The 13607-nt window shown below is 40.2% G+C and overlaps 1 pseudogene; it reads left to right on the forward strand.

Annotated features, from left to right (window-relative positions):
* The first annotated feature begins 5068 nt into the window (after nucleotides 1-5068).
* LOC126068696 (E3 ubiquitin-protein ligase Mdm2-like) lies at nucleotides 5069-6472 on the forward strand (annotated as a pseudogene).
* Nucleotides 6473-13607: the final 7135 nt, after the last annotated feature.

Raw genomic sequence — 13607 nt, forward strand, 5'->3', positions numbered from 1 at the left:
CAATCTGTGTATAAATTTTTGAATGAGAGACTAATTTGCCCTGTAAACTTTCGCCTAAAACAATAATTTTCTTTTTGAAAATTAGAACAGATAACCCAAATGCAGGCTGTAAAAATCACATGCAACCCTACATCCAAAATATAATGACTGTGAACATTTCGGTGTATATTTGTCCAGACTTTTAATCTAAACACATCCATATATGATTTTTAATAAAAAGCAGATTATTTTGTATGTTCTGTTTTGTAATGTCATTTTTCACTTAATAATAGATCATGAACATCCTCAATCTGGGACAATAAAAATATGTTTCAAAAATTATCATGTTTAATGGCTTCATAAAATTCTAGGCTACAGATTGCCATATTTTATCTAACCAATTCCCTATTGTTGGACATTTGAGTTGTGCCTGGTTATCCACATCATAATTAACACTATGATGAACATCTTTGTGTTATAATGAACCATATATAATTCACATTGTTTTAAGTCAAATACCGGCAATTTCATATTATTCAATTTTGTACACCTCCACGTGTCTGTCTGTTTGTCGTACTGGGGGGGCTTGCATGTTGCTGTGATGCTGGAAGCTTCACCACCGGTATTCAGATACCAGCAGGGTCACCCATGGAGGACAGGCTTCAGCTGAACTTCCAGACTAAGACAGACTAGGAAGAAGGACCCTGCAGTCTACTTCTGAAAAGCATTAGCCAGTGAAAACCTTATGAATAGCAGCGGAACATTGTCTGATATAGTGCTGGAAGATGAGCTCCCTAGGTTGGAAGGCACTCAAAGATGACTGAGGAAGAGCTGCCTCCTCAAAGTAGAGTCAACCTTAATGACATGGATGGAGTAAAGCTTTCGGGACCTTCATTCACTGATGTGGCATGACCCAAAATGAGAAGAAACAGCTGCAAACATCCATTAATAATGGGAATATGGAATGTACAAAGTATGAATCTAGGAAAATTGGAAATTGTCAAAAATGAAATGGAATACATAAACATTGATATGCTAGGCATTAGTGAGCTGAAATGGACTGGTATTGGCCATTTTGAATCATACAATTATATGGCCTACTATGCTGGGAATGACAACTTGAAGAGGAATGGTGTTGCATTCATCATGAAAAAGAACATTTCTGGTCTCAACCCACCTGGATCAAAGGAGAATGAAGAACACCAAGGTCACACAATAACTCTGAGCCCAAGAGACAGAAAGGGCCATAGGAACTAGAGACTTACATCATCCTGAGACCAGAAGAACTAGATGGTGCCCAGCCACAACCGATGACTGCCCTGATAGGGTGCACAACAGAGAACTCCTGAGGGAGCAGAAGAACAGTGGGATGCAGACCCCAAATTCTCATAAAAAGACCAGACTTAATGGTCTGACTGAGACTAAAAGAATCCCGGTGGTCATGGTCCCCAAACCTTCTGTTGGCCCAGGACAGGAACCATTCTCGAAGACAACCCATCAGACATGGAAGGGACTGGACAATGGGTTGGAGAGAGATGCTGATGAAGAGTGAGCTACTTGTATCAGGTGGACACTTGAGACTGTGTTGGCATCTCCTGTCTGGAGGGGAGATGGGAGGGTAGAGAGGGTTAGAAACTGGCAAAACGGTCACAAAAGGAGAGACTGGAAGAAGGGAGTGGGCTGACTCATTAGGGGGAGAGTAATTTTTTTTAAGTGGGAGTATGTAGTAAGGTGTATATAAGCTTATATGTGACAGACTGACTTGATTTGTAAACTTTCACTTAAAGCACAAAAAAAATTATTAAAAAACTGCATATGGGGGTCATCACAGCTCAGCTGCACATAAACCAACTGAGTGGTTGTCATGGACATGCTTTCTGTCTTCAATTTATACATTCTTGTAACCTATTCTATCTTTAAGAAAAATTAAATTTATTGTATAAAAAATTATAAGCATTTGTTTATGCTGCAACATTGTCATCATAATTATCCTTACAATGGCTGCATAATATCCCTTTATGTTGATACTTCAAAATTTACTATAAATTATTCCCCTATTGAAAAAAGAAAAGAACATTTCAAGATCTATCCTGAAGTACAATCCTGTCAGTGATGCTACCTGATCCATAAGCATACAAGGCAGACCAGTTAATACGAACATTATTCAAATTGACGCACCAGCCACTAAAGCCGAAGATGAAGAAATTGAAGATTTTTACCAACTTCTTCAGTCTGAAATTGAGCGACCATACAATCAGGATGCATTGATCGTTACTGGTGATTGGAATGTGAAAGTTGGAAACAAAGACAAAGGGTCAGTAGCTGGAAAATACAGCTTTGGTGATAGAAACGATGCCAGAGATCACATGATGGAATTTTGCAAGACCAACGGCTTTTTCATTGCAAATACCTTTTTTCAACAACATAAATGGCAACTATACACATGGAACTCACCAGATGGAATACACAGGAATCAAATCAACTACATCTGTGGGAAAAAATGATGGAGAAACCCAATATCATTAGTCACAAAAAGGCCAGGGGCTGACTTCAGAACAGACCATCAATTGCTCATATGCGATTTCAAGCTGAAGCTGAAGAAAATTAGAACAAATCCACAAGAGCCAAAGTACGACCTTGAGTATATCCCACCTAAATTTAGAGACCATCTCAGGAATAGACTTGAAGCACTGAATGCTAATGACCGAAGACCAGATGAGTTGTGGAATGACATCAAGGATATCATACAGGAAGGAAGCAAAAGGTCATTAAAAAGACAGAAAAGAAAAAAAAGACCAGAATGGATGTCAGAAGAGACTCTAAAATTTGCTCTTGAATGTAGAATAGCTAAAAAAAAAAAAAAAAAAAAAAAAGGAAGAAATGATGAAGCAAAAGAGCTGACCAGAAGATTTCAAAGGGCAGCTTGAGAAGACAAAGTAAAATATTATAATGACAAGTGCAAAGACCCGGAGGTAGAAAACCAAAAGGGAAGAACATACTCGGCATTTCTCAAGCTGAAAAAACTGAAGAAAAAATTCAAGCCTGGAGTTACAATACTGAAGGACTCTATGGGGAAAATATTAAATGACGTAGGAAGGAATACACAGAATCACTATACCAAAAAGAATTGGTCAGGAAGTAGCATATGATCAAGAAAGGATGGTACTGAAGGAAGAAGTCCAAGCTGTACTGAAGGCACTGATGAAAAACCAGGCACCAGGAATTGACAGAATACCTACTGAGATGTTCTAACAAACTGATGCCACACTGGAAGTGCTCACTCGTCTATGCCAAGAAATTTGGAAGACAGATACCTGGTCAACCAACTGGAAGAGACCCATATTTATGCCTATTCCCAAGAAAGGCGATCCAACCAAATTCGGAAATTATCAAACAATATCATTAATTTCGCACGCAAGTAAAATTTTGCTAAAGATCATTCAAAAGTGGCTGCAGCAGTACATCGACAGGGAACTGCCAGAAATTCAAGCCGGATTCAGAAGAGGATGTGGAACCAGGGATATCATTGCTGATGTCAGATGGATCCTGGCTGAAAGCAGAGAATACCAGAAGGATGTTTACCTGTGTTTTACTGACTATGCAAAGGCATTTGACTGTGTGGATCATAACAAATTATAGATAACATTGCAAAGAATGAGAATCCCAGAACACTTAATTGTGCTCATGAGGAATCTGTACATGGATCAAGAGGCAGTCATTGGAATAGAACAAGGGGATACTGCATAGTTTAAAGTCAGGAGAGGTGTGTATCAGGTTTGTATCCTTTCACCATACATATTTCATCCTTATGCTGAGCAAATAATCCGAGAAGCTGGACTATATGAAGAAGAAAGTGGTATCAGGATTGGAGGAAGACTCATTAGCAACCTGCGTTATGCAGATGACACAATTTTGCTTGTGAAGAGGGCTTGAAGCACTTACTGATGAAGATAAAAAACCACGGCTTTTTTTTTTTTTCAGTATGGATTGAACCTGGACATAAAGGAAACAAATATCCTCACAACTGGACCAATAAGCAAAGTCATGATAAACAGAGAAAAGATTGAAGTTGTCAAGGATTTCATTTTACTTGGATCCACAATCAACAGCCATGGAAGCAGCGGTCAAGAAATCAAAAGACGCATTGCATTGGGCAAATCTGCTGCAAAGGACCTCTTCAAAGTGTTGAAGAGCAAAGATGTCACCCTGAAGACTAAGGTGCTCCTGACCCAAGCCATGGTATTTTCAATCGCATCATATGCATGTGAAAGCTGAACAATGAATAAGGAAGACCGAAGAAGAGTTGACGCCTTTGAATTGTGGTGTTGGCGAAGAATATTAAATATACCATGGAGTGCCAAAAGAATGAACAAATCTGTCTTAGAAGTACAGTGAGAATGCTCCTTAGAAGCAAGGCTGGCGAGACTGCGTCTCACATACTTTGGACATGTTATCAGGAGGGATCAGCCCTTGGAGAAGGACGTCATGCTTCGTAGAGGATCATCAAAAGAGAGGAAGACACTCAAGGACATGAATTGACACAGTGGCTCCAACAATGGGCTCAAGCATAATAACTGTTGGGAGGATGACACAGGCCCAGGTTGTTCTCTTGTACATAGGGTCACTATGAGTCGGAACCGACTCGGGCACCTAACAACAACTACAACTGTATACATACATTTCTACGCCAAACTGATTATTTTATTAGAATAAATTCGCAGAAGTAAAATGGTTGCATCAGAAGGTATGCACACTTCAGGCTCTAAGAGGCCTGCATGGGGGAACCTCAATAAGCTCGGTTCCACTTGGGGCCTGTATGGCTTTCTGTGACTGGAGGGGGAATGGCGGAAGAAGCCGAGCCTGACCCTCTGAGCGAGATACCGCCGCTTACGCCCCTGGGAACCTCCTTCTGACCTACAAGCCTGCGAGGCATGGGCCCTGCGAGTGGGATGGTTGCCAAGGCCCAGGACGTCGAGCCACTAAGCACTCGGTGGAGGTAACTGGGGAACCTCGAGGGATCCCTCAGTTCCTGGCGCAAAATACTCTGCGTGGCACATATGCAATACCAACATGTCTGTGCCTACTACCAATGTTGGCTGCTGAAAGCACCTCACAGACTCCAAAGCCATTACTTTTGAAGTCGTTAAAGCCTGTTTGTGCACAAAAAGACACTTACACTATGAAAGGGGTTATATTTTATCTTGGCCTGTATATTATGGGTAAACAGTTATAAGACAAGAAGCAACAACATATGGTATATTGTTCAAATGATCTTCTAGGGAATTTGTTTGGGGAGCCAAGCTCCTCTGTGAAAGACGACAGGAAAATATATACAAAGATCTACAGAAACTTGGTAGTAGCCAGTCGGCAGGAACCATCAGATTCCGGCACATATGTGAGCGAAAATAGGTACCATCTTAAAGACGGGAGTGATCCAAAGGACTCTGTGCAAGAGTTACAGGAAGAGAAACCTTCATCTTCAAATTTGATTTCGAGACCAAATACCTCATCTAGAAGGGGAGCAATCAGTGAGCCAGAAGAAAATTCAGATGAACTAGCCAGTGAAGGACAAAGAAAGCACCACAGATCAGGTAGTGTTTCCCTTCGCTCTGATGAAGCATTGTGCTGTGTGTAATAAGGGAGATACGTTGTGAAAAGCAGTAGCAGTGGGTAAACAGAAACCCCATCAAATCCGGATCTTGATGCTGGTGTAAATGAACATTCTGGTGATTGGTTGGGCCACGATTCAGTTTCAGATCAGTTTGGTGTAAAATTTGAAGCTGAATCTCTTGATTCAGAAGATTCTAACTGTAGCCAAGAAGGACAAGAACTCTCAGATAAAGATGTTGAGATATATCCAGTTACTGTCTATCAGGCAGAGGAGAGTGATACAGATTCATTTGAAGATGACCCTGAAATTTCCTTAGCTAACTATTGGAAGTGTACTTCATGCAATGAAATGAACCCTCCTCTCCCACTGCAACGTAACAGATGTCAGGCACTTCGTGAGAATTGGCTTCCTGAAGATAAAAGGAAAGATGAAGAGAAGATGCCTGAGAGCACGAAACTAGAAAACACAACACAAGTAGAAGAGGGCTTTGATGCTCCTGGTTATAAAAAAGCAACAGTAAATGACTCCAAAGAGTCATGTGTTGAGGGAAATGATGATAAAATAACACAAGCCTCCCAGTCTCAAGAAAGTGAGGACTATTCTCAGCCATCAACTTCCAGTAGCACCACTTATAGCAGCCAAGATGTCAGCGTTTAAGAGAAACACAAGGCAAAGAAGAAAACGTGGAATCTAGATATTGCCCTATTGCCGCTGAACCTTGTGTGATTTGCCGAGATCGACTAAAAAACGGCTGCATCGTCCGCAGCAAAACAGGACCTCTTATGGCATGCTTAACGTGTGCAAAAGAACTAAGAAAGAAAGAAGCCCTGTCCAGTTTGTAGACAACCAATTCAAATGATTGTGTTAACTTTTTTCCTCTAATTGACCTGTCTGTAAAAGTAAAATTACATATTTCTATCTATATAAACCTAAAAATGTATACAGCTATTTTGGCAACATGAAATTTATTTTTATGTTTTTAAATATGTAAAGTGAGAAAGTAGAAAAAAAGAAAGTATGCACATTTCAAAAGGTTGAAACATGTTCCCAAATTCAAGAATTGATCGGTATTACCTTTTATTTCTTAAGTATCTCTTCTTTATTACTAGGGATCGTCATGATAGTATAGAGAGAAATACAGATTAACTAGTGTAAGATGAATATAACTAATGTTTGGACAATTGCTTACTATGCCAAAAGCAAAGACTTTACATTTTTATGGTAAAAATAAGCTCACAAAGATTTCAAGTACCGTAACAGTTATTTCAAGCAAAAATCTACTTTTGAACAAAATCTCCCTGCAACCAAAGAGTTTGGGTTGCACCGGAATCTACTCTTATCTAAAATAGCTTACTGCCCAGTGAAGGTATTTACATTTATTTAATCAGATGCAAAGTCCCAATTTAACTATTACAGTGAGCAATACTGAAGTTTACAAAGTTGTCCTAAGTATTGTGTAGCAGGCAGCTTCCACTTGTTTTCATTTCTTGAAAGCTGATATTGTACTGGAGGGATGTGTCTTGATGACGTGACCCTTTTAAAAAAAAAATGAAAATTTTAACCAGAGGTTGCAGAGAAAATGTAAGTGTGAAAAACATAACTTCTGATTAAAACATTTTAAAGCAGCATAGTTCTTGATGCAAAATTCAAAAGGAAAGGGGGAAAGATGTAAAGTCCATTAGTGTTATTCTCAGGTATCTGTATTAAATGTTAAAAACCTTGATGGCGCAGTGGTTAAGAGCTACAACTGCTAACCAAAAGGTCGGCAGTTCAAATTCACCAGGCACTCCTTAGAAACCCTATGGGGTAGTTCTACTCTATCCGATAGGGTCACTATGAGTCAGGATCGACTTAGGAACAGGTTTTTTTTTTTACTTGAATGTCACAATACAGTAACTGTAATTTTGAGTTGTTCTAAGGTGTTTGAATTAGACTGATAATATGAATAGACAGGTAAGGAGGAAAGGTTAAGGGGGCATAGTAGATTAAATTATTGACAGCGATTCTTCATCTCACCTTGTATTCATGTCCTTTACCATGTGACTTTACAGTTCCACCAAGTAAAGGACAAATGTACTTTCCCACTCCTTGACTTTGGGCTAAGCCAGGTGACTTGCTTTAGCCCATGGAATATAGGCAAAAGCGCCTGTGTGCCGGTGTTCCATCATGCAAGTTGCGGGCCTAGGATTTAAGAGGCAGTGCGTGCTTCCTGTAAAAACGTATACATATACAAGCTTTATTGAAATACAGTTCAATAAATTCCCCTACTTAAAGTATACAATTCAATGGTTTTTAGTGTATTCACAGAGTTGTACAGCCATCCCTACAATCAATTTTTGAACATTTTCAATGCCTCAAAAGGAACTCCTATATCCATTAAAAGATCTCTTTAAAGTTTTAAAAAGCAAAGATGTCACTTTGAGGACTAAGGCGTGTGTGACCCAACCCATGGTATTTTCAGTCACCCCATATGCATGTGAAAGCTGGACAATGAATAAGGAAAGACCAAAGAAGAATTGATGCATTTTAATTATGATGTTGGCGAAAAATATCGAATATACCATGGACTGCCAGAAGAATAAACAAGTCTGTCTTGGAAGAAGTACAGCCAGAATGCTCCTTAGAAGCAAGGGAGGCGAGACTTTATCTCACTTACTTTGGACATGTTATCAGGAGGGAACAGTCTCCAAAGTATATCATGCTTGGTAAAGCAGAAGGGAAAAATTTTTTTTTTTTTTTAGCAAAAAAGAGGAATACCCTCAATGAGGTAGATTGACACAGTGGCTACAACAGTGAGCTCAAACATAGCAACAGGATGGCGCAGGACCAGCCAATGTTTCCTTCTGTTGTACATAGGTTCGCTATGAGTCAGAACCAACTTGAAGGCACCTAACAACAACAATAGCTGTTAAGTAGCCACTCCCCATTTCCCACTCTCTGCAGCCTCTGACATCGCCTAATCTACTTTCTGTCTCTATGAATTTGCCTATCCTGGACGTTTCATATAAATGGAATCAAACAATATGTGGCCATATATGTCTGACTTCTTTCACTTAGCATAACATTTTCAAGGTTCATTCGTGTCATGACATGTATCAGTACTTCATTCTTTTTTATGGCTGAATAATAAAAATATTTCCTTGTATGGACATACCGCATTTTCTTTATCCATTCATCCATTGTTAAACATTTTGGTTATTTCCACTTTTTCTCTATTACAAATAATGATGCAATGGACATTCATGTGCAAGTCTTTTGTGGACGTATGTTTTCAGTTATCTTGGGTGTATATCTAGGAGTGGAATTTCTGGGTCATGCGGTAATTCTATATTTAATGGAACTATTTTCCACATTGGCTACACTATTTTACATCCCCACCCGCAATGTATGAAGTTCCAGTTTTTCCACATCCTCATCAACACTTGTTATTATCTGACTTTTTTATTATCGGCACCCAAAAGGTCAGCAGTTCGAATCTACCAGGTGTTCCTTGGAAACTCTGTGGGCAGGCAGTTCTACTCTGTCCTAGAGGGTCGCTATGAGTCGGAATCGACTCAATGCAACAGGTTTGGTTTTTTTGGTTTTAGTGGCTATGAAGTGGTATCACATTTGCATTTCCTTAATGACTAATGATGTTGAGCATCTAGTCAGTGTTGGCCACTTGTCTGTCTTCGTTGGAGAAATGTCTATTCAGATCCTTTATCCACTTACCTCTTGTACCTACAGCCTGAGCCCCAGGACGAAAACACCTGGAGCAGAACAGAGCCAACCCGCAGCAATAAACCAACTCCAGTCAGACCCACAGCTTGAAGCAGAGCCGCCCAACTAAGCCATCTAGAGTAGACAACCTCTAACTGATGTATAAGAAATAAATGGTTATTCTATGAGCCCAAGGAAGGGCCACATGAACCAGAGACTTACATCACCCTGAGACCAGAAGAACTAGATGGTGCCTGGCCACAACTGATGACTGCCCTGACAGGGAGCACAACAGAGAACCCCTGAGGGAGCAGGAGATCAATGGGATGCAGACCCCAAATTCTCATAAAAAGACCAGACTTAATGGTCTGACTGAGACTAGAGGAATCCCGATGGTCATGGTCCCCAAACCTTCTGTTGGCCCAGGACAAGAACCATTCCCGAAGACAACTCATCAGACATGGAAGAGACTGGACAATGGGTAGGAGAGAGATGCTGATGAAGAGTGAGCTACTTGTATCAGGTGGACACTTGAGACTGTGTTGGCATCTCCTGTCTGGAGGGGAGATGGGAGGGTAGAGAGAGTTGGAAGCTGGCAAAATTGTCACGAAAGGAGAGACTGGAAGGGCTGAATCATTAGGGGGAGAGTAAGTGGGAGTATGGAGTAAGGTGTATATAAGCATATATGTGACAGACTGACTTGATTTGTAAACGTTCACTTAAAGCTCAATAAAAATTAAAAAAAAAAAGAAATAAGTGGTTATTGTTGTCTTCCACTGCAATTTTATACTTGGTTGTTACTAATACCTGATTGATTTTGGAGGGAAAGGAAATAGGTAACATTACTAATTAAAGATGCCAACATCTATACAGAACTATTGATAGCAGTTCTTTGGTTCTTACCTTTGCTCTGCCACCCAAAGTAAAGCAGGTACACACCCTCCATCCTTAGCGGTACCTCTGACACTTTGGTTTGGATACCTTTGGAATCATCTCATCCCACACTTATTACTACATTGCAAGTGTTTCTTTTTTCTTAGACAGGTTCCTAAAGAATAAAATTTAATTCTATAGTACAGAATTTAAGTCACTTGAATATACAATACTAATCTACTTTTTATAATCCTACATTATTATCATTTAATTATGTCTTTCTTCTACCCATCCACCCTTATGACCTACCACCACTAACCCACCAAAAAGAAGAAAAAAAATCCTGGATGAGAAAAATGTAACACCTCCTCCTTTGCTTTTTACCATTCAGTTTTCATTGATATTATTACTGATCAAGAAAAAACGCAAAGAATTTGACAGTGATTTTCATAGTCAGATAACACTGGGTATTTACTGCAAGTCATTGCCAAATATCCTTCCTTGGGTGCATGCATTGAGTAAAAAAGGAGACTTTAGGAGAGGTATGGAGAACAATAAGACAAGCAAGTCAGGTAATTTTAAAATAAGTTCATCAGCTGTGGGGTAAAGGATTTAGGGTGACCCAAAGTAAAGTGGCCTTTGTCCTTGGTTCCTGAGAAATAACCCTTGGAATAATTGGGGTGCCTTGGTCTGGACTTCCTGGCCACATCTGAGGATTTGCTTTTTTAGCTTATTTAAATGTATATTCCTGGGCCCCAACCCCAAGAGACTCTGATTCAGTAGGTCTGGAATACAGCCTAGAACTCAGGGAATCCATGTTTTTAAAAAGCTCCTCCCCCCACCCCCATCCCTGATACTGATGCTGCTGGTTCCCAGACCTCACTCTGAGAAATACTGTAGTAAGACCTATAAAACAGCATCAATATGGCAACCTGATTTTGTTATAAGGGCACTGGAGGACAACACTAAATGTCTCCTGATGCTCAAGCTGCAGGATCATCTATTCGCAACACTGTAGGCCTCAAGACGCACTCTTCCCAGAACGTTCTCTACCTCTGCCTCCCATTAAAATAATAATCATAATAAAAACAGTTGCCAGCTAATCGATTCAAACTCATGGTGAACCTATGAATTTCAGAGTAGAGACATGCTCCGTAGGGTTTTCAATGACTATGATCTTTTGGAAGTAGATCACCAAGACTTTCTTCCAAGATGCCTCTGGGTGGGCTTGAACCTCCAACTTTTCAGTTAGCAGCCAAGCACATTAATTGTTCGTGCCACCCAGGTGGCCTCTTCCTTCCATGACACCACTCGATTCCAGGCCTCTTCCCTTTTCTCTGGTTAACCACTTGACAGTTGTAACGAGGACTGGCTCTGTATTGAGACATGTGAAACTCCAGAGGCGTTCCATAGACCCCTCTCTGTTGAAATCATAGTTTCTTCTGCTTCTCCACCTCCTTGGCCTGCTTCTTCTCAGTCTCCGAAGGAGCCTGACAGAGCTATCCCTGCTGCTGGGACCATCTCCCCTTTTTCAGCATGGCAATATATATAGAAAAACATGTATTACATTATATGTGTAATTAATGTAATTTCAGTCAAAAGCAATTGTGTGAGGTGAGAAGACACACTGGTAAACTGGCCTAAATTAAAACTGTTTCTCCCCACATTAATTTGCTTTGTACACGCAAAGTGCAGTTGACAGAGCAGCATGATGTCTGACAGGCCCTGAAAAGCCGCACTTGCTGTAATTTAAATTGAGCACCATTATCGTTTTCAGATTTATTCTGTTTAGAATCAATAAGAAAAAAAGGCCTGAAAGCTTTAAACTGATGCTAATCACTTTTGGTTTGGTAACTCCTTGTGTTTAAGTTATGTATTTTTTTTTCTTTGTGTCTTAGCCATTCTAGCTTCCTGGGCAGTAAAATATTTTAATGATTTTTTAGATATTTCACACATTCTCCTTTCTCCTCTTTCACCAAATTTGTTGTTGTTGTTGCTGTTAGGTGCCACTGAGGTGGTTCTAACTCATAGTGACTCTATGTACAACAGAACAACCTGGTCCTGCACCATCCCCACAGTCATTGCTATCCTTGAGCCCATTGTTGCAGCCACTTTGTCAATCCACCTCTTCGGGGGTCTTCCTATTTTTCGCTGACCCTCTACCAAACATGATGTCCTTCTCTATGGACTGGTCCCTCCTGGTAACTTGCCCAAAGCAAGTGAGACGAAGTCTTGCCATCCTTGCTTCTAAAGAGCATTCTGGCAGTACTTCTTCCAAGACAGATTTGTTTGTTCTTCCGGCAGTCCAAGATATATTCAATATTCTTCGCCCACACCATAATTCAAAGGCATCAATTCTTCTTTGGTCTTCTTTATTCATTGCCCTGCTTTCGCATGCATATGAGGTAGTTGAAAACACCATGGCTTGAGTCAGGTGCACCTTAGTCCTCAAGGTGACATCTTTGTTTTTCAACGCTTTAAAGAGGTCTTTTGCAGCAGATTTGCCCAATGCAATGAGTCATTTGATTTCTTGACTGCTGTTTCCATGGGTGTTGATTGTGGATCCAAGTAAAATGAAATCCTTGACAACTTCAATTTTTTCTCCGTTTATCATGATGTTGCTTATTGGTTCAGTTGTGAGGATTTTTGTTTTCTTTATGTTGAGGTGTAATCCATACTGAAGGCTGTAGTCTTTGATCCTCATCATAAGTGCTTCAAGTCCTCTTCACTTTCTGCAAGCAAGGTTGTATCATCTACATAATGCAGGTTGTTAATGAGTCTTCCTCCAGCCCCGATGCCTGTTCTTCTTCACATAGTCCAGCTTCTCTGATTATTTGCTCAGCATACAGATTGAATAAGTACGGAAAAAGGATCCAACCCTGACACACACCTTTCCTGACTTTATACCATGCAGTATCCCCTCGTTCTGTTTGAACAACTGCCTCTTGGTTTATGTAAAGGTTCCTCATGAGCAAAATTAATTGTTCTGGAATTCTTCACAACATTATCCATAGTTTGTTATGATCCACACAGTTGAATGCCTTTGCATAGTCAATAAAACACAGGTAAACATCTTTCCTGTATTCTCTGCTTTCAGCCAGGACCCATCTGACATCAGCAATGATATCCCTGGTTCCACGTCCTCTTTTGAATCTGGCCTGAATTTCTGGCAGTTCCCTGTCGATATACTGCTGTACGCGTTTTTGAATGATCTTCAGCAAAATTTTGCTTGTGTGTGATATTAATGATAAATCAAAACCAAACCCAGCGCCGTCGAGTCGGTTCCGACTTATAGCAACCTTATAGGACAGAGTAGAACTGCCCCATAGAGTTTCCAAGGGGTGCCTGGTGGATTCAAACTGCCGACCCTTTGGTTAGCAGCTGTAGAACTTAACCACTATGTCACCAGAGTTTCCAATATTAGTGATATTGCTCAATAATTTCT

Source organism: Elephas maximus, chromosome X, assembly GCF_024166365.1.
Source record: "Elephas maximus indicus isolate mEleMax1 chromosome X, mEleMax1 primary haplotype, whole genome shotgun sequence".
Lineage (NCBI taxonomy): Eukaryota > Metazoa > Chordata > Mammalia > Proboscidea > Elephantidae > Elephas > Elephas maximus.